Source organism: Cupressus sempervirens, chromosome 11 (genome assembly GCF_028749045.1).
Source record: "Cupressus sempervirens isolate cs-2001-9-10 chromosome 11, ASM2874904v1, whole genome shotgun sequence".
Lineage (NCBI taxonomy): Eukaryota > Viridiplantae > Streptophyta > Pinopsida > Cupressales > Cupressaceae > Cupressus > Cupressus sempervirens.
In genome coordinates this window covers 706,143,374-706,171,303 of record NC_143128.1, presented here as the reverse complement: position 1 = coordinate 706,171,303, position 27,930 = coordinate 706,143,374, and positions in this window count along the sequence as shown.

Sequence of the window (27,930 nt, the reverse complement as noted above, 5' to 3'; positions counted from 1 at the left end):
TATAATTGTCATTGTATTAGACATAAAGCAGTAGATTGTCAAAAACCTAATTTTTAAGTTGATAATGGAAATAGTAGAATGTTTAAGATAATGACCTTGTAGGTGATGAAAGAAGGAGATCTTTAAGAAGATCCAATGATGAAGAAAGAACTAATGGAATAAGATGGAATATTATGTGCTATAAGTGTAACAACTTTGGACACATTATGAGGAATTGCAGAGAACCAATCATTCAAAATGAACCTAGTTAGAGAAAGAATACACCAAGTTCCAATTGTACAATAACTTTGGACACATAAAAAGATTTTGTAGAATGGATAGAAGAAGTTTCAACAGGAATCCAAATTATAGGAGCAATAACAAAAATGATAGAAGAAGTGACAATAGTAGAAATAATAGTCAAAAGGAGGCACTCAAAGTGCACATTGAAGAATTTAAGGAAGTGTTTGTAAAAGAAAATGATCTAGAAAGTTCTCATTCAAATTTAGAAGAACAATATTCTGATGCACTTGATGATAGATTGAAATTAGCTATAGTATGTGATTCATCTTACTTGAATTAGATACTCTATTATTCGAGGATAATACACTAGAAAGTTATAAAAGTAGTTAGAGATTGAATTATAAGTTGTAAAGTTAGTAGGAGCAAGAAAGGATTATAAGGAAGCTCTAATTTAGAGCACAACTCAATTGGTGATCGCATGAAGGAGAACAAAATTAAATAAGTTTATTTGTAATCAAGAACAACTTTTGTAGCATTTGGTATATATGCAATTAATGTGAAGTTCAATGTGAAAGATTTAAGTGATGCAAAAAATATTTTTACTACTATTTTATTGTGTCAAGAATTAAGGAGCAATTCAAAGTGATTTGACAGTAAGAAAAGTCAAATTTGAAGTGTTCACAATGCAAAGTAATAAATGCCCTAATTATGCAATTTCTAGGTATTTTATGAAGTTTGTATGTATTTGAATCAGTTGAAATGGAAAATCATGCTACTTTTTATGTAAGTGAGAGGTTGAGGTATGTGTTTAAGAAGCACTCATTCATATCTCAAATAGATGATCCCTTAGGAGCATTTTCATGAGTTTTAGAAAATTTATTACATGTAGAAGACATTAGGTCATGTATACACTGCATATTTGAGAGTTTTGGTGAAAACAACATTCATAAGGACCTAGACCTAGTTTGTCATAGAGATTTGTCATTGAAACAATATTTTATGCACTTAAATGAACTAAACATATTAAATCATGTTTTTTATTTATATTTCAACAATCACAAGTGGAGAAGAATCATCCTCAGCTGAATTCACAAAGGATTATTGTGGGTTGGAGATTTGTCTATAATGATTGACAATAATATTATACATTAGTTAGTAGGATTGTGTAATGAAGGAAGAAATCCTATCAATGAGAAGAATGTGAAGAAGTTGATAGGGACCAATCTACAAACCAAATCTAATGGAAGGAACATGAGGATAGACCTCATAAAACAAATTGATGTGAGGGTAATCAACAAGATCATTGGATATAAAATGAATCACAATTCAATATTGAACTTAGTACCTATTGGATTTATCCATAGAATATACTTAATGGTAGGAAAGAGAGAAAAAGTTAACATGTACAAAATTGTATGACATCAAATTTTGGTTAAAATAGTGAAATTGAAGAAAATAAGAAGTGCGATGTTAAGCTTTGAGGAACTATTGACACACCTATTCTTCCAATTGATCAGAAAATTACTTGGTATTGCTCATAGGAAATGGGACAAAAATTAGTGTACCATGAATTCAGTAACATATTACTATAGAAATTAGTCAAAAGAGAAGATGGTATATGATATAAACAAAATGATGAAAACTTTTCAAGAAAAAATGGAGAGATATAGAATTCCACCCTTATTAGTAGAGCAATATCAAGAGGGCATATGTTTCATGGTTGAAACATATGTAACTTGCATGGAAGTAGTTGAGCCAAGAGTCAAGTTCATAGACCCCATGGGATATGAAATGAGTGGGGATATTATTGAGGGCTATGAAAATATCATACTCAAATCTAAGAAGGACAAGGACAATCTCAAATGGGGAACATATGCTGAAATGATTAAAGAAGTAGAGAGAAATATATAGAAAGGAAATAAAGAAGAATATATAAAAGAAAGTTGAAATTTCCTAAAAGAATATATCATGTCCAAGAAAAAATATGAAGAAATGAAGGCTATATCCTTAGAGATGAAGGTTAGTGGATGGACTAAGGTTTTTGTGGGCACAACCCTAGTAGATAAAGGACCTTTTGAGGAAGTCACCATAGAAGAGTCATCTTTGCAAATACCTGATGTGCCTTATGTTGTACTTGCACAAGTTTAATCCACTCAAGTCAATAGGAAGAAGCTTTAAGAAGAAGTACAAATTTATAAATAGAAATTTGCTACTCCCTGAGCACAAAAAAGTCGAAGAGACTCACAAAGGTTAAGACTAAAACTACAAAGTCATGAAGAAGGAAGAAAATCAAGAAATAAGAAAGTGGACTTGGTAAGATAAGAAAATATCTTAAAATTATTGAGTCAAAATCCCAAGAATCATAAGATGAAGAGGAAACTAAGGGAAAACCTATAGAGAAGGTGACAAGAGAAGCTAAAATTTAAAAGGAAAGACACTCTAGAAACCTAAGGTAGAGAATGTAAATGTAAAAATTATTGATAATGATGATTTCATTCAATTGAATAAGTATTATAGTATGTATAGTCCTTGTAGACTTGCTAGTCAACCATCTTCAACAAAATGTTTTACCTCACAATCATCCTCTAGAACCTTTATCTCAATAGGTTCCCTTAGAAACTTTCTCTTCTCAATCAGCCTCTTAATGGGCCAAACAATCTCTCTTGTCATCTTCATGTGCCAACTTATAGAATTCTTCACCATCTCTATTTCCAAGAGTCTAAACTCTTCATCCCTTAAGGTCCCTATCATCCTTGAGACCTTCTTCAATTCATCTTCCCTATGCCATCCTTCTTGACACTCAAACATGTCATTTATGGCTTGTTTAATAGCCATATCTTCTTTGTTTTTAATAGCAACATATAAGGGACACATGACTATCCCAACTTGGATATCTCCACCCATACATTCACTCATTGCCTCAGCATCTTCTAAAATATTCACCTCTATCCCTATCTTTTCATTCTTTTGAGCCTCTTCCTTTTGTGGCCCACCTATCACCATCTTCACTGTCCTATCATCTTCACACCCTTATTGCTCTTGGTTCACCTTCATAGGCTTCTCTGATTTCTTTCTTGGCTCTTCACATGAACCTTACTCATCCACTACTCTCCCCTCTAGGATCTTTATCTAATCCACAACTCCTTGTGCCTTATCATAGGCTTGATGTACCAAATCATTTGCTATCTTTTTGTCCACCTTATCTTCTTGTTGTTCCCTTTATCTTAGGAACCCCACTCTTTCAAACAAGAAACTAGCTGGCATACTCCATGATGCTTCATCTTTCTTCAAGAATCTCAAGATCACTTGTCTTCCACCATGCTTGAAGGTATAACTATTAAATGCCCCATTATATAATGTATGCTTCTCTGCTTTCCATGCCCTCCCAAGGATCAAATGGAATCCTACCAATGGAATAACATCACATAAAATAGAATCATCATAGGTTCCAATACTGAAAGGAATGTATACTTGCCTTCTAACCTCAACTAGTTGAAGATTATGAAGACCACAAAGACCCTCAAAGAAAATCAAAGGGATCGAATACATAAATAGAGTTTTCAAATCAATTGAGAAGAATTGAAGCCTACAATAGCTTTTGATTATACAAATTTTAGAAATGGTTAAAATTCCTAAATAGATTAAAAAAATCTTTATATGGAGGACCAATAGAGTTCTTGGGATAAACTAGAGTGTTTAGAGTCTAGTAAAGGTGTAGAAAAGGTTAATAATAATAACATATCAAAATTAGTGAGTTTAGTGGTCTTTGGTTTAAAAGAATTCAATAAATTGTAAGTTGGAATTTTTAATTTTCAAAATCCAATAGTTAGTTAACAATGGAGGGAATTTGAGTTTTAATGTCTAAAACCTTAAACTAATCCATTTAACCAATAAAATAGATTAAGGAAGTTATAAGGGAGTTATAAAATGTATGAGGAAGTCATGGTATAAAAATCCTTAGAGATGTACTAAGGATAAGAAGGAAAAAGAAAGAGCAATAAAAATTATTTATTCTCTACAATAATATATGTGTGTACTTTTTTGTTCAAGGATTTATTATATTTTATTGAAAATACAATATAATACATTGAAAGTCATGTTCCAACAAGTTACAGATCATTTTTGAATGAGTTTTTCTTTATACTGAATCACTATCATGTTAATTTTGAGTTTGTTGTTGCACTTTTCTGTTCTAAATTAATGTACAGTAGGGCTTCAATAAAATGAAGTTCATTCCATGAATATAAAGGCCTAATATTCATGGGATGTTGATATCTAACATTTTATTATATATATTTAACAAGTTATGTGTAGAAACAATAAGAAAGATTGATCATTGTTTGGAGAAAGGGTAAAAGTTTAGAAATAAAAGTTGCATAAAATGTCATCTAATGTTGGGGTAGTATCTTTGGATTTTAATGTGCTTTGAATGGAATGAAGATAACCCAATTAAACCCAAAATAAATGGTTATAGGTTGATATGATTGGGTTTTCAAAAGGTTCTTCTTGATAAGTTGATTGGGATGAAAAGTGTTTGTGGTAGTTCTAAGTAAAGAATAAGAGTTTTAGGAAGATTGCTGAAGATTGGAGTGTTGGGTGTTGTTGTAAACCTAATTCCATTTGAATCATTTGTAGTCCAATGTTAATAGATATATTTTACCATTGTTTTCCTTTGGGAAGGGTGTATTCATGAATTAAGTCTCTTTAGCATAGTTGAAGTGTAGAAACTTTGAAGTTGAATCATTCATTTACTAAAATCTTGTCCATCACCCTTACCTACTACATCAAGTGGTACCACTTGATGCAGAGGCAAGTGCAATGTTATGATTCCTTTATAGTTTAATAACTTCTTTCCTTTTTTTTTGATAGAAACTTTCCCCTTCTCCAATCACTAATCACTCTTGGACCCACTTTTCTCTATAGACCTATCAAAGGTCAACTTTGAACACTTTAGACTCCACTAGACTCCACATACTAATGTTTGTACTCTTGGAAATCTTCCTCTAATGCAACAATGCATATTTGATTGTATGTATTGTGACTATCCTCAAAATACTATTGCTTCAACTTCTTCCAAAGACCTATCCACTAGGGTAAATATCAATGGACCCACTACTCCTTATCAAAAATTAGGACTCTCTATAGATCCCCATACAACATCTAATCACTTCACAAAAACTCCCTTAACACATTCATTGGGAAATTCATCTCAAACTGCCATGTTATTGCCCCTTAGATAGACCTAACAACAATCATTCATAACTTTTGAACCAGACCTTATTTGCTCAATCCAATGATAGATATTTGGCACAATTTGGCTTCCTCCAACATATCTAAAATTTTTCAAGATCCAATGGTTAACTTCAGAGAAATGACCCTTGCACTAAACTGCAATTTACTGAGACAAGCATTCCTTCCTCATGTGACTATCTAGTCACTTCTCTACCCTCCAACATGACCAACCTCTCTTATTCTCCTACAAATGGGGTTCGTTCCTTCATAATCCTTGTTAGGAAATTATATTACAAGTGTGGATCCATCCCCAAGAAACAATATGTACAAAAGGGGATGGATCGCATGAATCCATGACTAGCACAAAAACAAAAATTAGAAATTTCTATAGAATAGTCAATCTTAATGATTGAATCAGTATTAAAAATCACTTGGAACTAGATTTAATGAAATTTAAAAATCATTGCACATTTATCTCCAAATCAATAGATCAATAAAACATCAAAAGACTCCAAATTTGTAAGAGAGTAATAGTTATTACTTCCAATATGGACACAGTCCATACAATCTAAAACTACAACTTCCACCCCTATGCCCTTATGCCTTCTGAGGCTTACATATACTTAAAATAACTCCCTTAATTGATCCAAAGTAGTTGGATCCTCTGACAAAGCAACTAATCCTTATTCGGTAATTTCCCTCTAAAACACATTTGACCATTACCTTTCAAATATTTAAATTTTAAAACTTATTTAAATAACTTTGTAGACTTTAGGACTTCAAATTTTTTTCCATTTAGGATCTTGAGATAACTTTAAATCCATTATTATATTCTAAGACTTATCCTTTAGCCTTCTAGGCCTCCTATACTATCTAACTCCTATTACATCAACTCATGCCTTTATAGATTTAGGCTTATTACATGACATTCCATCAAATTCACAAAATGTACCATAAGCCCAATTACATTGATATATTCATGTTTTGATCTTTTAGATCTTATAATATTTATGTTCATTCTTCAAGAGGCATTCAAATGACCCCCCTTTCCATGACTTTGTCAAGTTGCCTTGCACTAATGAGGCACAATTGGAGGATTGTGATGCAAGAAACTGCATTCCAACCTTACCTCAAACATGTAAACACTAAAGTTGATAGAGTAATCTTCTAGCATGAGGCTTATGAATTTATTGTCACCCCTATGAAAAGCAAGTTACTAGTAACTTCTATACTCCCAGCAATGTCAAATGATGATAATGACCAGAAGGGTCTCATATTTTGTTGAGGAAGATTTTAGAGAAGAAAAAGACTATAAAGTCTTTGAAGAGAATATTGGAATAAGTATTGTAAAAGCTACAAAACAAAATTTCTTCCAAAGTAACATAACAATACTTGCATGAAAAGGCAAAAGATATTGTAAAATTGTTTGATGAAGAGTTCACAATACTGACATATGTTGTGGGTATACAAGTGTATACTAAGCATAATGCAAAACTATTTGATGTAGTTTGTACAAATGTGCACAATAATTTGTAGACATCAAATGACTTTTAAAAGAGTTACAAAGTTGTCTTACAATAGGAAAGAAGTTGTATAGATAATTCATTATTTCCTATAACTATCTTAAAGACATTGATAGTAATATTTTGACCTGGATGAGTGAGCTTCAGATACTCACTGATAGACTACAACAACCTAATGTGAACATTGAAGAAATTGATAATGAATTGCAGAAAGTTTGTGATACCATCAAGATTAGTGAACTATATCAGGAACCAATGATGAGGAGGTTCTCTATTCTTATAGAACGCCTATTTTCAAAGATTAGTATACTTTAGAGGTAGCTAGAAGAATGTCTTACTATTAAGACATCATATGAGAAGTTTTCTTATATTGATTTGAATGCAATAGAAATGAGAACTATATTCAATATTAAGCACTAAATAAACAATAAGAGATTCATGAAAGAATAAACTAGAGAGCTTAAAGATAGATATCATGAATTGTTTCTCCAGATTATCTAGTTGACCCACAAAAGGTAATTCAATTTTGACATGTCCATAAGTTTTGACACCTTTTTCATTGATGTCAAAGGGGGAGAAGTATATAGGAAAATTGTATAAATTATAATGAAAGGGGGAGTATAAGTTTTAGGATGTATAAGAAAATGATGGTTATATATAATGATCCACAAATTTTGTATTTTGAAATTTTGCAAAGGCCAATTTTGAATTTTTTTTAAAGTAACATGTTGGGACTTAGCCAATTTTCTAATATGTTTCCATCAATTCCAAAGGGGGATATTTTTTGAAATAAGGATAGGTTAGATAAGTAATATTTTTCATTTATGGAAAAATATTATTCTAGAATAGAAGGCAAAATTCACAGCTAGAGATCCCATGATGAGAGACCAAAAATTATTTAAGTGTTAAATGTTTTTGATATTAGTTTAGAAATAATTTTAGTATTACAAAGTCTATAGTGATGATTAGAATGCATGCACTTAAGGATAGGTATAACGAAGTATTGTGATGATTTGGTCAAGAGTGCATAATAGTACAGATAGTATAGACAAAGTTACAAGTCTAAAACTAGTAAAGGAAGAGAATAGGATCTAGAACAAAGTATATTAGAAAAGGGATAATTACAAGAAATTATTTCAGCCATGAAATAATTACTTAATTATTTAGGGATGACATCCTAGATATTTACCTTAGGCTATCATTGGCTAATTTTATAAATAGTCAAATCTATGGAAGCATCAAGGTCAACTAGACAACATTTTGTAAAAGTAAAGGTAAAAGGAATCATAACTTGTGAAGTTATGTGGTAATTGTAATGACATGAAAGTGATATGAAAGTTTATGCAAGGATTATATGTATGATATGCAAGCCTTATATGATGTGAAGTCTGATATATGATTAGAAGGAATGCTAAGTACAACAACAAGAGGTTTCTTTTATATATCTTTATTTTGTATAAAGGAAAGTTACATTTTATAATTGCATGTTAGAGAATTGGGCTCTTCTTTTATATAATTCTAATTGAATTACTAACTCTTAACATGATTGAAGAAAATCCTAATAGGGTTGAGGCTTTTAACAGGCCCTAGTCCTCTAACAAGGATTGAGACACTATATGCAATTCATCGACTCCTAACTAGGTCAATATCCTTAACATGATTCTTTTTTTAGTGGATCATTTGCAGGTACCATCCCCAACAGGCTTTTCCCTTGGCTAGGGTTTCCGTAGTTAACAAAATATGGTGTTATGAGTTTTCTTTGAGTATCAATTTATTTATTGTTCCATATTATTACATTACTTTCATATGCATTTTGTAAATTAATTAACAATATCCAATTGTGGGAAAATGTTTGTAGAATATTGATTCACTCCCTCCCTGAGTATTATCTATTTCTAACATCACACTATTGATCAAATTATTGGAAGAAAAGATATAGGAGTTATAACAATAAATAGAGTGCATGAAGAATAATGTATGATTTATCAAGTTGAACTAAAGATTATAGATGAAGCATGCATGGATTATCATTTGATTCAATCAATGAAGAAATAACTAGATCAAATTATAAAGAATGAACCATTTGGAATTATTCCCTATACCTAAAGAAAAAAATGTTATAGGAGCTAAGTGGGTTTTGAGGAACAAGATTAATGAACAAGATGAGGTTGTGAGAAATAAAGAAATATTGGTATGTAAATGATATTCATAGCATTAAGGTATAGATTATGAAAAGACAATTGCACCTATTCATAGAATTGAAGCTATAATGATGTTCTTAGCTTATGTAGAAAATAAGAAGTTCAAAGTGCATCAGATGGATGTGAAATCAATATTTCTAAATTGAGAACTTGAAGAAGAAGTTTACATTGAGCCGCCTAAACAATTTCCTTCGATAAGAGAAGGAGACATAGTATGCCAGTTGAAGAAAGAATCGTATGGACTAAAGCAAGCTCCTAGAACTTGGAATGTGAGGTTGGAAAAGTATTTGGAAAAATTAGGATTTGTAAAAGGTACTACAAATAGTAACTTATATTTGAAATAAATTGAGAATAGTTTGTTTATTATTGTGATATTTTTGGATGACATAATATTTGGAGGAAGTGATGAAGAAAGTTACAAATTTGAAGAATGAATTTGAGATAAGCATGATTGGTGAAATGAAATATATATTAGGTTTAGAGATTGTGCATAATAGTGATGGTATTTTCCTATCATTGACTAAGTATTTGAAAGACTTGCTGAAAATATTATTCTTTGAAAGTTGTATGCCTATTGGTACACCTATAATAATGGGTCATAAGTTATATAGAAAAGATGAGATACCTATAGTTGAGAAGAATAAGTATAGATCCATGATTGGAGGTTTTTAATATCTGACCCACACAAGACTAGTAATCAAAAATGTAGTTGGATAGTAGTAAGATTACAAGAAAACCCTAAGGAGTTACACCATGTATAAATAAAAAGAATATTTTATTGATCTTAGATTGTTTATAACAAATGAGTGTCTATACACTTAATTCAGTTACTTAGTTCATGCCTAGTAAGTAGCATATGCCAAGCCCAACATGTATAAGTTAGAGTATACCAAGTTAACAATGACTGTCAAGCCACTCATGTGCTGAGTCACTCAAGTGTTGAGTAGACAATATATGCTAAATGAGTTAGGAGTCAAGAAAACAAGTACATGCTGAGTCATTTAGATGTCAAGTATCAGTATTAAAATTAGTATATGTTGAGCATCAAGGACTTAAATTGCCAAGTAATAGAGTTTTGTCATAGTTGTTTGTATTGGCACAAACTACTATGTAAACCATTTTTGAGCTGACTTACAGATTGAATTATAATATTTTGGTGATAAGGATGAGTCTTAAGTTGGTATTTCTATACATTACATGCATCTAATTAGGTAAAAGGAAGGTGCAAGAAATAAAATGAGTGAATAATAGTCATTGATTCATACCTAACCCTAAGTCGTTGAGGTCTTCTTAAGGAGGAAAAAACCCTGAACTTCTTATGAGCATGAAAGGGAATGAATGAATGATCATGGATATTTTTGCATGTGCAAACCAGGACATTCATGGTAAATAAGGTATTATGATCTGAAATTACATTGTAGAATTAGTTAAAGGAGAATAGAGGAAGGAAATAATGAATGGAAAAAAAAACATATGATCAAGAAGGATCAAGTACATATTAGGATAGAGGTGATATGTCATCAAACATAAGAATGCTAATTGTAGGATCAATGCTGAGACATCCTAATAGGGTGAGACCTAATAGTCTTTGTAAGCCTTTAACAAGGTAGACCTTTCATAGGGTAGATCATGGTTCATGATCAAACATTTTAACCTTCATTGGATACACTTTATTACTATAGTAGTGAAGATTTGTGGGTGTCATCCACATCCCAATTTTACCTTCTCACTAGAGGGTTTCTGGGTAATCATATATTGTGTCATATGTATCAATATTTATTTATTTACATGCTTTAGATGTACATGCTTTACATGGTATTTTAGTTTACTTATTGAGTATGTGAGATGGATTTGTGGTGAATATTTTATGGGTCAACTTTTTAATCACTAATTCACCCCCCTCCCCCCACTCTTAGAAGTTAACCTTTCCTATTGTAATTCCAACATATTCATATATTTGAAAGTACACCTAACTTTGGGTTGTAGTATGATAGATCAAATGACTTTACTCTATGTGCATATACTGATGTAGATTAGGTAAGCAATATGGATGATACCTAGTGAAGAATTTTCCCATGGAGGAAAATTCATTTCTTGGTTAAGTAAGAATGAAAATAATATTCCATAGAGTACAATAGAAGTAGAATATGTAGCAACAATAAAAAATTGTAATTAGATCATGTGGATAAAACAAATGTTGAAGGATATTGGAATAGAGTTTTCAGAACCTATTATCATACATTATGATAATAAAAGTATAGTGAGTATGTCTAAGAACATTGTGTTACATTCTAAGATAAAGCATATATCTATTAATATCATGGTTTGAGGGAGAAAGTTGTAGAGAAATATATCATATTAGGGTATGTTAATACAAATGAGTAGATTCCAAATATTTTTAAGAAACCTTTTCCTAAGGATAAATTTGAGTATTTATATGGCATGCTTGGGGTTATGCTCTTTCCTACCTCAGAGTAGAAGATGTAGATATTTCATTAGACCAATGGTATAGGGCACTATTATTTATTTGGAATGAATGTTGATGCTTCCTGCATGGGGGAGTATCTATGGTTGCAAATATTCAAGAACGACTCTTGGTAGCTGGTATTAAACAATTTCTTTGGAGACTTGGGGTGGTTGAAGATAGTGAGTTTTTTATTGACATAATGATATTGTTGTCATTGATTTCAATGAGGAAGATTATCACATGAAATATCTTCTGATATTATGGGTGAGATGTGTAAGGTACTAAAGGAAGATTAGAGCACATTGGCAAAATTGTGTTGAGTTATATCAATGGGGGAGAAGTCTGAAAAATTGATGACCATTCATCTAAGGTTGAGGAAGAACTAATGAAGAGTTGTTTTAGATAACATTAGATTTGGTTATTGAAGAGGATTTGGGAGGATGAGATTAGCAACAACAACAATGTAAGATGCTCAGTGATTACTTCTAAGATTTCATTTGTAGACGCTCAGTGATTACTGTGCTCCCCTTTAGTTGTATTAATTTCATGACTTGATCGTTACATTTATTGGTTTGATATAATTATTAAAGATTAGATAAAAATAGTAGTGTGTACCCCCTTAACTTTGAGTCCTTATAGGCCTCCATATTTTGTACCTTTACGTCGAGTCCTAGGCATAGTGTGAGATTGAAGTATATTTGTTCAAGAGTCGAGGTATTTCCAAATTATAGGGTTAAATGAAATCATGACTCATAATGAATGGAAGGGTGATGTTCTAATTTTTCCTGTGATGTTTATCCAGGATATCCCCTGATATGACCAACTTAAAGGTATCATACAAACTCATAGAAAAAATGCCTCATAAATAAAATTAAAAATTAAAAAAAAAGACTTAAAAAAAGAGAATTAAAATAAAATCACCAATTAAACATAAGTGTGGCCACAATGATAAATCATTTATTTCAACAATTCATGTCCCGAGGAAAAGGGGACCTTATCAAGAAACCATCATAAGTGCAACATGAAGAACATCAACAATAATTCAAATTTTCAAAAGCAATGCGGTCATACCAGGGTTTTCCTGAGGAAAAGAAGAAGAAGGGTTGCCCTAGGATTGCTAGAGTAATCAAAAATATGCAAAATGATTCCCTTGTATTTCCAATCTTACTAAGAATAGGTCCAGAGAGTGATCTATATCCTTATTACTTATGGGATTATCAATTCTTAGAGATTTAGTTCCTTAATTTCTTATGTTTCCTTACTTGCCTACCCGTTACTGTCAAGAATCATCAAATGTAATCTAGGGCCAAGGTTTCTTTTCTCAATTACACTCGGGATCTGTTACACAAGAGTAAGATTATAATGAGTATCCCTTATCAAGGAATATAAGATAACAGGTTACTTTAAGAGAGATCAATGGGGTTAGATCATTTATGTCTGTCACTCCTTCCTTTGAGCATCACTCGAGTATATCGGTCCTTAGGAAGGGTTCTATCATTCACTCTCATGTTAGTCTAAAATTCCTTTAGGTATTGTTGATATATTGAGGACTAGTCAATATTGTCAGGCTTTTGTCTCTCTTGATTTCTAGTGTTTTCTAGAAGAGATAGTGATAACCAAGTTATAGTCTTCCACCGGTTTGCAAGGTGTTGTTGAGCAATAACAACATTTTTTAGTAGACACTTGACTTGCAAGTTTCACTAATTATGGTAGAGAAACCTTCTTGCTTCTGAGTTATCCTAGCTAGTGAGTATATATAGTCATGTTGTTCATCTGGTTATAATGGTGAAGGCGATTGGGGGGGGGGTGTTCCTATTTGTTGTGGAGGTATACACTATAATGAAATCATTGTACCATGTTATATTTATCGTTATATGTCTTCATATGTGTTTTCCTTTTCTTCCCCGTGGGTTCAAAAGTGGATTAAGCTTTATCAGACATCACTTCTTAGGAGTTCTTTACGTGTAGTTTAAATTAAAATAGTCAAGATGATCCCCATTATAGGGGCTCCTTTCCACTATTAATAAATTTTCACAAAAGACTAGGATTTACATGGGGATCCTAAATCAAAATAGATTTCCATAAAAGTGAGACCAACATCTTATCATATACTAATTCTTAATAGCTCTAGCTGATTACCACATTCCATCAGTTTTAGGGTGTTTAACTTAATTGCCAATTAATACTAGTACAATTATGAGCCAATTTCCTAGAAGACCTATTTCCTATTTGTAGTATCATATTATGATACCTTTAATGGTACATTCATTTGTGGACTCATTAATGCCCAGTGTTGTATAACTTTGCTCTGATACCAAAATTTCATGCCATAAATTTTAATGAGAGAACACAACCAACCTTTTTTTTTTTCCTCGTAAAATACATTAATGTTTTCTTGATTAGCTGAATGATTTAGTGTGCACTGTGAAGGGGGAATTATACTCCTATTGGGTGGCGGTCATTTTTTATTGTTACTTTGTACGATTAAAAGTGTGAGTTGCATTCTAAGTTTAGAGTTTCCAATGAAGCTTCGGTAATTACCTAACTAAATTTGTCGATCAAATTAAATGATACACTATCCATATGTAAACTTGGGTTGTTAAGGTTCGTTAATGGATCAAAAGGCTCTACTCAAGAAATGAAGTTATGAGCTCTTATTCTTCTACACTCAACTAGGACACTCTGATGGGCAGATGTGATTTATCTTACATGAATGTGGTAGTGATAGCATAGAAGATTGCAACAAGAGGATGAATTTATTACTTAGTGTGTCTCCATCAGTATTTGGGTTACCATTATTATTATATGTTCTATTATGAGTTTACTAGTATTATAGTTATAACTTACAAGCGCCTATACCTCCTTAGTTTGCATATTTTCATGAACATGCTAACATTATTACTATTATCAATTAGTAAATCAAACTGCTATGCTTGGAGTTATTATGCAATTATTATCTCGATCAGATTACTGTCCAATCTCGTATCTCCTTATATTGACATCAAAACATCTTTAATTCATATTCAAAATTAAGTGCCCTACTTGTTCATCTTATCTATACTACACTCGACCTAGATAACCACTAATTAATATAATATATATATCTTAACTCAAAAGAATATAACGTAATATAAATAATATAATATATATATATATATATATATATATATATATATATATTTAAATAATATAGTATATATCCCTAGCTACCCATTATATCCCCACATACTTTTAATCTCCTTTATTAATTTAAAAAAACATAAAACAATAACACATTAATATAACCATTTAGATGATTAAATATCTATAATCCATATACATATTAATATCCACTGCAACCATAACTTGCTAATGTTTTTTTTGTGTCCCATTTGAAGATAGATTAAACTAAATTCCAATCCACCCATGCATATACATCCAAGTTTCTTTTAAAATGGAAACTACTTTATTATTTAATGTATTATATTAAAAATAAATAAAAATAAGTTTTAAACTCGCCTATGAATATATATATTCAATTTCTTAGAATACTACAATCACTTCATTAGTCCTATCTTGCTGTCACTTCCTTCAAACACCTAAGTAAGAGGGTCTAGTCTTTCTTCATTATGATCCTATAAGCTGTCCTTTCACACATCTCCATGCACTTTAAACTTACCTTTTGTTTTTCCAATAGCATTTTTTTTTTGAATTTGGCTAGATTTGTTTGGAACAAAACATAATAAAGTGCTAACAATTTCCTCTTATCTCCTTGCCACATGGGCACCTAGGAATGAGTGGAAGTAGGTGGGGAGCAAATGGAGAAGCATGTAGACTCTCCAAAGTACCCTCCTGATGTAGAGCCCTCTGTATTTATCTTTAAGGAATCTTAGTTCAACTCAAGGGATTCACAATAGGCTGGTACACCCTCAAGGAACCAAGAACATCTCAAAGATTACAACAAAGAACCCTGACATTATACACTGATAAAGACAAAATCTTCATTCACACAATTAGATTGCTATGTCTAATTCCATTGTTCATAACTTTTGTTCTAAACGTCTTCTTGAAAAACCTTTTGGAGTAATTGTTTCAAATTAGTAATTATAAAACATATCCAAATCTGAGACAAATAAAATAAGCATATTATGAATTATGTACTCTGAACTAGGACCCATATTTTCTGTCATAAATTAGGAACAAAACTGGTAACCCTAACTAGGGCATCAGATATCTTCCTCAAAATAAATCTAAATTATACCAAACCAATTCCATATTATACATTCTTTAGTCTAGTTTCCAAATATGTAAGCCATTTTTTTTTCTCATTCATATATAAATTTTCAAGCACAAATCACTGTCTATAACTCCAATGAAAATTGTTAAAAAACAGTTTTCACTCAAATGCCCATAACTTTCACAAATCTATATAAAAATGATTCAAACTAGTTGGAAATGAAAGTTAGTTCACATATATTTCCAATTAATATCATTATAGATCTTGATTCTCCAAAATATGTCCGCATCACACGCTATAACATGACTGTATTCAGCGAATCTCAAATCTGCAAACATCCACTTTCACCAAAATACCCATAACTTATTCATTTCTTCATAAAATTGAACCAAAACAAAAGAATGAGAAGAATGATTCATCATAATATATATCCATTACTATATTACATGGTTTACAGGCTGTAAATGGCCGTACAAGGCCTGGAAACTACTCTAAAACTAAAAAAACCAATCAAAACCACAACAATAAAATGCACCAAAAATGTATCAAAGTATTTCCTCTTCTCCAAATTGATTTGGTTCGACCATACAATGGTTTTTATATCCATTTTATAGTTATAAACCTTCCTAACTACCTCCAAGACCAACCATATACCTTTTTACATCATTTTTCTATTATTAACAACTTTCTCAAAGTTGCATTTTACAACTTTTTACGCAACTTTTACATTTTTGACAAAAAAATGGCTTCATAGCCTTTACAACTTGACCCAAATACAATAAAAATGACTCAAATGACTTTAGATGGATGTCAATATATCCATTAACCAATTAAATAAACATTTTTACATTATTTATCATATTAAGACCTCCTTTGATAACTTATTACAAATGGCTTCTCTAGCTTTTATATCTTTGTCTTCTTGAAATTTAGGTGCCTCTGCACCACCTCCCCACTTAAGAGTCCTTTCCTCTTCATAAAGCATAAGGATGAGGTCGCGGTCCAAGGTGAAAAGGACATCATGTCATAATCAACAACAATTTATGACTTTTAAGTACCTTCCTTCCATGTTCTTAGATGGTAAGGCCTAGATTTGGATGCAATTTGCATTTGTTTATTTTTTCATTTTATTTATGGATTTTGTTGTTGACTTTGGCGATTATCAAAAAGGTGACGCCTTAGAATATAAAAGCTATCCAAAGAATCATGTATATCATTTATGTTAGCAATATTATATGTAGGATTTTATTTTTATTAATTTGTTTCTTTATAGAGAGTGATTTGACACTTGGGTTTTATAGCTCATTGTTTATTTTGATATTATTTCTAGCTAGGAATGTCTTATTCCTCTAGAGTCCTAGATAGAGTCCTAGCCAATAAAATACGACTCTGTAATAGAAGAAGGGAATTAGTTACCTTTCCATATAAATTCCAAAGAGATAAATGAGCACCTTCAGCTAGTTAGTTTTTATGTTCCATACCCTTTATATGTATTGTTTTGATTTTTTTCTCCCTTAATAGAGATCATCCACCATGGGTTATTACACTGATACATTAGGAATTGTTAAACTTGTTCTCTTCATTCAATTTAATAAATTTATTAGAATAAATAGACAAGGGATTCCATTTAAAACAACATATGGAAAAACATGCTAGAGAAATCAAAGTAAGAATAGAACACAAGAAATGTTGAGCTAATGCTTACTGCATCAAATGTTTTCATTCACATCCTTCAATACTAAGATTTAAAGCTACCTACCATTCTTTCTATCAATTGCATACCCTACTTCATTAACAATTTTGATACTAGTCATCAACTTCTAAATTATTCCTTATTCAATAGAGAAATAAGGTATCAAGGTGGCAAAGTTCAGTTTTAGTCCTATTGTAATCTCAAGATACTCAGTTTCTTCTTTCTTCACATTCTTATTGAATATAAATGGGATAAAATCAAAACAACATAACCTCTCTAACATGATCCATTCAAATTTCTTTCAATACAATATCAAGCATGAATTCTATCAATTTGAGCACAATAGAAAGATCATACATAATACTGATACATCAACTTCTCTTCCTAAGAACATATGAAATAGAAAAAACAACACACTCTACAATACAAATTCTTTCACATAACCAAGGATTATTTCTCTCTCCTTAACACAATAAAATACATCTACTCCTAGGCAAGAAATGGACTCCATAACATCAGGTTTCCAAAACTCTCCAACAGAATACCTGCACAAAAGAGAAACAACTAGGGAACCATGGAGGCTCACCTCCCAACCTAGGCCTCAAGGAGGCCACCCCCATGCTAGGGGAAACAAGGCTCAACTAGGTTACACTCAAACATCATCACCATAACAAAAACCAACATGAATATCTTAGTTTAACATCACATATACAATTCTCAACCAAGGCTTTCATAATGATTCACACATGGAATCATAAACATTGGGTGAAGGTGGGCTCTCAAATTAGGATATTTTCCATATCATATAACATTTGTAACAACAATTTCCATGCCCTTTCAAGGCTTTCAAAAATCAATAATTTCCATGTCTTTTGGGCTTTCACAAAAAAAAAATTTCATGCCCTTTTGGGGCTATTCACAAATATCAAGTTTTCATGCCCTTTCGGGGCTTTCACAAACATCCTCCAATCACACTACCATCAACCAAAGTATCACTAAATTTCTATACTTCATCAACCTTCTTCCACACCATCACTCTCCATACTATCCATAACAAATTGTGAAGGCATATGGCATACAATGGAGACCATTCTCCAAGGGTTCTCAACTATATCTCAAGCCCAACTAACCCCTTCACCCAAGGCTTGCTCTTCCCTCCCAAGGGTGAGTGAAGCCTTCACACCCATGAACAAAATTCAACATCCAAAAAAACAAGAAAATCTAATAGAAGCCCAAGAAGTTTCACAACCATACATACACTCACAATGCAGCACAACACAAGAAAGCACAATACATGATGCCATATCACTTCCATAATTCTGCAAAAGACACTCTCTTAAAATTTCCAAGGAAGAAGCATGGCATGAAGCACTAACCTACTTACAAGCTATGGCAATGGAATGAAGACCTCATCCTACTTGGCTTCCAAGTTTTCCCTTCCCTGGCTGTCTCTAAAATTAGAGAGTGGGTGAATGAATCCCCAAGATTGGCACAACTTCCCTATAAAGACCTTTACTTTCATCCTCACCTACCTCTTTTACTTTTGTGTTTTTCCACCAATGAGGAATTAAGAAAGTGGTGTAATGAGGAAATTAAGTTATGTTACAATATGATTTTCGAATTGGCTTGGAAATGACTATTTTTGAGGGTCCCCTAGGTCCCCTAGACCCGCTTATAATTATATTTTAACCCCCAACCCATACTATTACCTTGTGGGTGACTTGTTTCCACAAAATTAGCACTTAAGAATCACTTAGGCTCTCTAAAATTCCTATCACTTGTAACTTGCATTCCATCAAAGATGTGACTCTTCCTAACACTCTCCAAGGTGGTTTAATTGATTTCAAAATGAGGATTAGGCTTAGGTTAAGTTACTTCATGCCAAAGAACCCTATTTGACATGTCATTTGCACATAGACAATAAAAGTGTCAAATGACATGCACACGCACATAAAAACACTTTACACATTACGATGAAATGTCTCTACTCAACCATGCTCTCTTACTATAACACTCATACATAGTCATAGTACGAAATAAACACAATACAATGATGTTTTGAATCTTCCAAAGATTCACCTTGGCTTAATCGTGTTCACATAAGATTGAACCTTGTTTCCCCCATTAATCACCATGGTTCCACTTTCCTGCACACTCAACTTAAACATTAGTAACCCAATAAGATAATATATGATCCATACAAACATGTACAACATAAATCAATATCTCATACTACTCATTAATGTATACAAGTAAGTATCATCTAATCATTTATGTTCTAAGTCCTATCAATCAAACATTGCAATAGCATATTCCATTTAACTCTCATCTAAGTGCATATTCAAAACATTACATTATCATTCTCATAAAATATTTAAAACATTGAAATATCGAATATGTGTATCAACAGTAATCTCTCTTAGTATAAATCATTTTCAATTGAAGTATCATCATAACTCTTTCTCACATAACAATGAAACTCTGAGTCATCTTTAGTAAATCATAAAAACAATATAAAATGGATATGTGCAGATTGGTTAACTAGTAACTTTGATTAAGTTAAACATAAAGGTCAAACATAGTGACATTTCTAGCAATATCCCCTTATCTCATTATGAGGGGTTTGTGTGATTTTCCAGGTTTAACTTCATAGACTATTAGAATATTTTAGTAATTATGTCATAATAATTTAGAACCAAGTTTCAAACATATCCATGTATCTGATTATCATCATAACCTATACTCATAGTTGTTCTTAGTAGGTTGAATGTTATTTTATCCTTCCTAAGTACCTAGTAAATCATCCATAGTGTCTCGTGGTCAGATTCTTGTCTTAAACATTTTAAATCTCATTTCAATGTGGTCTTATCTTATTGACCTAATGTTACTGGAGAGAGTATCAGAGTCCACATTAGTCTCCTATAGGATCCCTTAAGTCATGATTTGTAATAAAACAAACTGTAAAGCATAACTCAATTAGCTCCTAACCAACTTTATTTCATCAAGATCTAGAATAGGGTACTAGTGCAGGCCTTACAGTTCATATTGTTGATGCTCTATTCCAACCAACTTGATTATGTAGTGTTGTTCCTTCTCTAAGTTTTTACACCCCTTCTAACTTCACTAGCATTCTCCCATACATTCCTACACACACATGAATTATGGGATTTTGACCTCCTTATAAAGGCTTTGAAGACTTAGGGTTAGGTATGAATCTATGATTGATATTCATCCATCTTTCCTTCTCAAATATTTACACTTTTCCTATTGATTCCATGCTTTCTCCATTTTTCTGATTGGTTAGATGCTGATGGCATAGGGAATGTAATAGATTCAATCTTATCTTTTAGATCCTTCAAGATTCATCCTAAGTCAGCTCAAAAATAGTTTATATCTTAGTTTGTGAAGGCACAAACTCATATGTTGATTCTATGTTACTTGGCACTTATTGATTGTTGATGCTCATCACATATAGGAATTTTGTCTTGCTCAACTCCTATAGTACTTCTATTTCACTTGGCATCTATATTGTACTTGGCACTTATAGTGACTTAGCACCTATAGTGACTTGGCACTTGAAACTTGCTTGACACCTAAAGTTTACTCGACACCTATTGAATCTCTGGCTCAACACATACTATAGCTAGGCATCTTTATTATACTCGTCATCAACTTTAAAATTAGTTAAGTGTGTTGACACTCAATTGTCAAAACCAATCTGAGACCAACAATCTCCCCCTTTGACATGAGTATCAAAAACACTTAACTAAGCATTATGAATCTAATCTTACACATCTTGTTCGGCATATGTACAAAACTTCAAAAACTTGTTCAAAATTTTGTAGAAGACTATATACCTTAAAAATTTGTAACTCCCCCTAAGTTGATGTGTCATTTCTGTATACAAATTTCCTTAAGCTCCATTTGTCTCATTTTGATGATTATGATACTCTTTACCTCTACTTTGACATTCCTTTCCATGTCTACTCTATTTCTATCTGCTCTATGTCTGCTCCCCCTTTCACACATCTTCCTTGTAGTATTTTATCCTTTTGGCTATATCTCTTTATTTCCCCTCGAAACTCAAAAAAATTGTTATCTCCCCCATATCTTATTATCCCATATCTTTATTATATCTCACCCTTTTTGACACTTATGTCAAAGGGTTCTAAGAATCAATAGAATACTTAGCCAAAAAGGTTTTATTTACCTCCATTATGATCTTCAAAGAAGCATCCCAATTGTCCAATGCAATTTGTAGTGCTTTGAGTTGGATGTTTGTCTCTACTGCAAGGCATACCTGACCTTCTAATGTAGAAAGATTTGCATCTTTCTTTAAAACTTTCTCTTCATAGGCCATTTCTTTATGCAAAACTTCCATGTGTGAGGTGATTTCAGACTAGATCTATATTAATTTGGACTTGATGTTAGCCTCATTTACTACGAGTATAGCTAATTACTTTTGGGTGTGAAGCTTTGTGGAAAAATGCTTCTCACTTTGAGCTAGATCCTTGGGTACCTATGTGCTTGATATTTTTAGGTTCCTTTCCAAGAAATCACATAATTTGGAGTACAAAGATAATATGTTCTCAAGTACTAATTTGACCTTCTTTATCTTCTTAGCTAGTTCTACTTCTGACAATGCTATTTCACCTGATATTTTCTCATTGACCTTCATCTCAAATTTCCTTTTAGACCATTCAAGTAATTTAACATTAGTATCTAGGTCTTCATTTTGTACCTAGTTCACTATGTTGGATAGTTGCTTTGTGATGGGCTTTGTCTCATCAGGTGCTTGTAGGTTGAAAGAATCAAGAAAGATGTCTTTAATTTCTATCAATGCTTGCCTCTACCTATACTCATTCTTGAGTATTTCTTGCTTCTTCTTTCCTAGTGCCTCTTGCACTTCATTGATTTGTGCTAAGTTCATTATTTTATAGTCATAGCTTGGTATGACTATCTCTTCATCAAGTGTAGGGTCTCCATAGTGAAGTACCCTTGCTATCTTGGTAGAGCTCGAGCCTAGTGCTGATATTTGTAGTGGTACTGCATCAGTGCTCTACTCCTTAGTTGGAGTCCCTATAGTAGGAAAATTGACCAACATTTGTATTGCCTCTTATTCCTTCTCCTTAGGGGTTTTCTCCTCTTCCTTGTCTTCTTCAGATCTACCTTGATCAATTATAGTAATCAAAGGAGGTGCACCTTGACTTTGTGTTGTAGGAGCAGAGATATCCCTTCATCCTATTTGCTCCTTTGCTTGCTCCTCAACAATTGAAATTAATGACTCTATAGAATCAACCTTACTAGATGCATCTTGTGCTTTTTGCTCTTGTGGTTGTCCACTTGTAGTTGTAGGAGATTGTGAACATGGTTCTTGTGTATTCACTTTGTCCTTGGTTATCTTAGTTATGGCCTTTTGAAGTTCTTCTACACTCACCAAAACTGGATTTGTACATAACTATGATTACAAAGTTGTTTGGTGAAGGATCTTTCTAAGATCATCTGTAGTCAATGGATTAATGTTCTAACCAATAATTTTAGGAACACCTTTCACAACTACTATCTCTGCAGGTGTAGGTGTAGCATGTGGAGGACTAGGTAGTGGCAGTTGTGTGTCTTGCACTCTCTATTCCTATTGCTACTCTTTAGTTGTTGCAATATCACCTTTTTGTGTTTCTTTCTTCACTATTACTGCTTCCTTTTCTTTCTCTCCTTCTTCCTCCTTTTCATTTTCCACATCCTCTTCATCATTATTTCCTCCCTTGAAGGGATCTTCTTGTCCTTCCTTTACTATTTGAAGGCCATAAATCACTTTCCACATGAGAGTGGATTTGTTCACAACATCTTCAATTTTATTTTGTAGAATGTTGAAGGCTCTGTATTTGGGTGCAAATTTTCTCCCATATTTCTTGCTAGCCTTGCTTATTTGACTGTTGGTGAGGTTAGGCATTACATGAGCCAAATTTGACTCCCTTATCTCTTTCTCCATTTTTAGGCAATAATGCCATTTATTCTCTACAATGGAGTATAGCTCCTTAGACATAGTATTATCTAGTTCAAGTGGACTATTCTTGAACTTGGGTGTAGATTGATTCTTCCACTATGTTATGCTCCTCTCTAGTTAATTTATTGAAATCAATGGTTTACAATCTAGTTAAATCTGCATTATCCCTAATATTTTCACAAACATTTTCTATGTTAGATTTGGTGGTATGACTTACCACTTTGAATTGTTCATTATCAGATTCTATCCTCTCTTCATCTAACTCTGGGGGTGTCACATATTTTCTTCTATTTTTCTTTGTTGGCCCTCCTTGTTGTGTAGCTTTTTGCTTCTCCTATTCCTTGGCTACCTTTGTTGTAGCCCTTGTATCTACCCTTGTGGTAGGCTTTTTTGGGCTTGGCTTGGCTATTTTCTTTTTGCCTTTTGGCTGTGAGGTTGGTTGTTTCTATGCTTTCCTCTTCTTTGGTTCTACCTTAGGTGCTTCTTTCTCGGCACCTTCTTCTTCTTGAACATCCTCACCCATGTCTTGGGTTAATTCTAGTTGCCCTTGCCCTTGTTCAACTTATTAATAATCTACCTCTTCATTCTCTTCTTTATCTCCCTTAGCTGCTCCTCCAAATTTAGCTTTGAGCTTATTCACCAATTTATCCTTTTTCTTCAATGCGGAAGCAATTTTCAACTCCATATCTACCTTTGATCTCGCCACATCATATGTGCTAAAATGTGGTGCACTCTTATCTACTTCTTCTGGTTACAATGTTGTTATGACTGCAGATGCCTCATCAATGTTGATTTCATAACTAGGAGGTCTTAGCCATCTAATCCTTGATATGGTTTCTTGAATGTAAGTATAATCAATATCCACAAGAAAACAAACATCATTCACATGCTACTCAACTAATGAAATAGGTATCCTCAATCTCTATTTCATGGATTTCTTGAAATCTTCAAAATAGTTGGTCACAAGTGTTTCAAAATTTGCTCCCATTTGTTTAATATATTCATTCACCTAGGCTACAATAGTCCTATTTATTTTTTTCATGCCCAAAATTTAGAGCAAAACACACACAATTTTTTATTTTTTTAAATTAAGTTCACTAAGTTGATAAGTTTAAACTAGTTAAGATAACAACACGTTTCCCCTAACAGTGTCTTGACATTTCCATATGAGTTTAAAACCTATGAGTAAGAATAGATCGTCCAATTTGACTTTCATCATTTAATCGATTGATTAATTTAACCAATCCAATTTTTGATATTAAAAGATTTGTCAGATTGTTACCTTTATATACTTTTTAAAAATAATAAGAACAATGTACTTACATCATTCAGATAACATTAGTTAATAGGATGTCAATTAAGAAAATTATTAAGAAACAATATGATTGGTTCATTCAAAGGATTATAAGCCTAATTAACTTTAAAAAGAAAATATAAATCAACAAACCATCTATTGCTTAGACAGTGGCCTATTACTCTTACTATTTTGATAATAACTGAAAGGAGTTATAATCCTAATATGAACAATACTAACCTTATTGGAAACTAACGTAACAATATATCTCTAAATTTAACCAATATTACATAGCACTTTTTTCTTTTTAAAAAAATTTAAATTAATAATAATTTTAAAAAAAATCTGTAGCAATCCTCATTTCCAACTACTAACCTTATTCAAAGTAATTAAAATGATAAAACTAAATTAGCATCTAACTTAACCAACATACAATAAATCATATGACAAATAATTTAATTAATTCCAATTTAAATATAATTAAGGTACATCTAAACTAAACAAAATTGCATTGAATATGTAGATTTAAGCTAAATTAACTAAAAACTAAAATAATATAAATTCAAAACATAATAATTAGCTTTCTTATCAAATACAACTAAATTTACACTAATCAAACCTTTACTAATATTAAATTAAAATCTAATATTATTACAACTCACATTTATTTATATAAACAAAAATATATTACTAACTACACTTTAAACATTCTTTGATGTTAACATACTCTTATATATATTTTTTTAAAAACTACAATAATCAATCATAAAATACATCCTAAACATAACTTCATTATTGATTATTCTATCTATACTTCAAATAAAACTAATTAATACTTAAACTAAATTAAATTCCAACTAACATAAAGGTAAACTAATATTAAATCAAAACTAACTTTAAAACTTTACTTACAACTTAACAAATCTAAACATTCTAACAACTAACTTGAATAACACTTAAACTAATCTGATAACTAACTCCCAAACCAACCTCCTACACACCTATCCAACACTCTAACCCCTATCCAACAATCATGGCTGCCTTCCAATAGGTTGCACGCTGCCCCAAGGAAAACATACGCTGCCCAAGACAGCATTTTTTAGCATGGTACGCCCAAATCACTCCAATCAAGGGAGATTTGAAATAAAGGAGATAAAGGATTTGCAAACATTACCCATCTCAAAAGCAAGCAAGATCACTAATGCACAAGGATTTACGTACACTTCCAAGGCCCCCTTCACATGATCCAAGGCTTGCAACATTTTCTGTCTTCCTCCCAAAAAGATGGTACACTTTGGATGACAAGGGACTTTTAAAGAAACATGCTTGGAGGTAAGTAAAAGAATGAAGGATGGGACTTTAATACTCTCTCCTCCAATCAACATAGCCCCTAGACATAATTTGTCAACATGACTGACATGACAATCTATATGGGTATGTGTTGCATAAGCCAACCTATAGAAGCTTGTTAATTCGCCTAGGGAAGAGGAGTAAGATAGGAGTTAAGTGGATAAAGTTTTCTAGGTAAGAATAAGAGTCATGATTTAAAGTTATGTAGATAGTCTTGGGGATATTTATTTAATTCTTTATAAATCAATTTAATATTAATTAGATTTATAAATAGATTTTCTAAAGGAATCCTTTTTGGAATATACTTGGTCTTAGCAAGGGAATGATTATTTTTCCCATACAATTTCTAGCATCTTGTAGGTGGGTGTTTGAGAATTTTGTTTTCTCACTTTCTTCCTTTTTTTGAAAGTATATGTATATTTTCTTTGCAACTATATTTCAACAATAGGTGTATGTATCCTTTCCAAATTGGACTTTTCTTAATAACTTAGTTTAACAAAGGAGATTGAATAATTTACTTTATCGATAATGCGAGATTCATTTGATTTATCTCCCAATATTCAAGATTTGAATTGAAAATTTTGACCTAATATAATTTCTTCCTTAGCATAACTGAACTTGAAAATTGCCTAATTCAAAGTATCATCATTTTATCTTATCTTTTCTTTTTCCACACACATATGGCTAAATTGAAATAACATAAGACACAATGCAAGGAGGTTTTCTCAATCTTTTCTCTCTATTAATCAACCTAGTTCAAGGCTCTGTCGAGAAAGAACAAGTAAGAAAACTCAAAATCCTTGTCAATACATCAACATTTAAATACATTTTTTTAAAAGAACATAATGTTACAATTCAAATGCACTCTCTTCTAGGTCCTTCACAAGGGATCCTTTCCAATATCTTCAATGCATCAAGGGAAACATGGAGAATACAAGAACTGACCTAGAGATAAAACAACATAATAAGAAGAACAATTCAAGTATGCATCCCCATCCTAGTTTTGCACAATAGGTTCAACATTGAAGCTAACTAGGGAGAAGGTGGATTTTCCCAATAGGAGAAGTCGATCACCATACCATAACATAGCCCTTTCAAGGCTAAAAATCAAGAACTTCTATTCTTCTACAAAAGCCCTTTCGAAGCCAATACAAAAAAGATTTTCATTCCTTCTCTTCTTCAAGAATTCAAATTTTCAAAACATGGTATGTGATGACAAGTAGGGGCCCATAACACCCTACCCTCTTTCCCTCTTCTCACCATGAGAAGAGACTCTACACTATTGAGGTCAAACTAAGGCCCTTTCCCTATACATGGCCACTTCTTCCCTATCCAAGGGTGAGTAATGCCAAAACAATCTCCATAGAACTCCCTCAAAAAAAAAAATCAAAGCAAAACACCAAAAAGACATGTAATAAAACATGATTCAATCCCTCCCAAGCAAACCCAACGCACATACAAGCATACAAAGCACAAAACAATGACTTATGCATGAATCAAGCATGAATAATATGAAAAAACATGAACAAAAGAGTGAAGAACTCCTACCTTCACAAAAAGTTATGGTAAAATGAACAAGTTGAGAAGAGCTTTTCCTTCCTTTTTCTTCAATCTTGAAACTTCTCTCTAAAACTAGAGATTGGATAACAACCCTAAACCTCTCAAAAATGCCCCTAAAATAAGATCCAAACTCAACCACTTGAAACCTGAAATAACTCCCCCACTTGA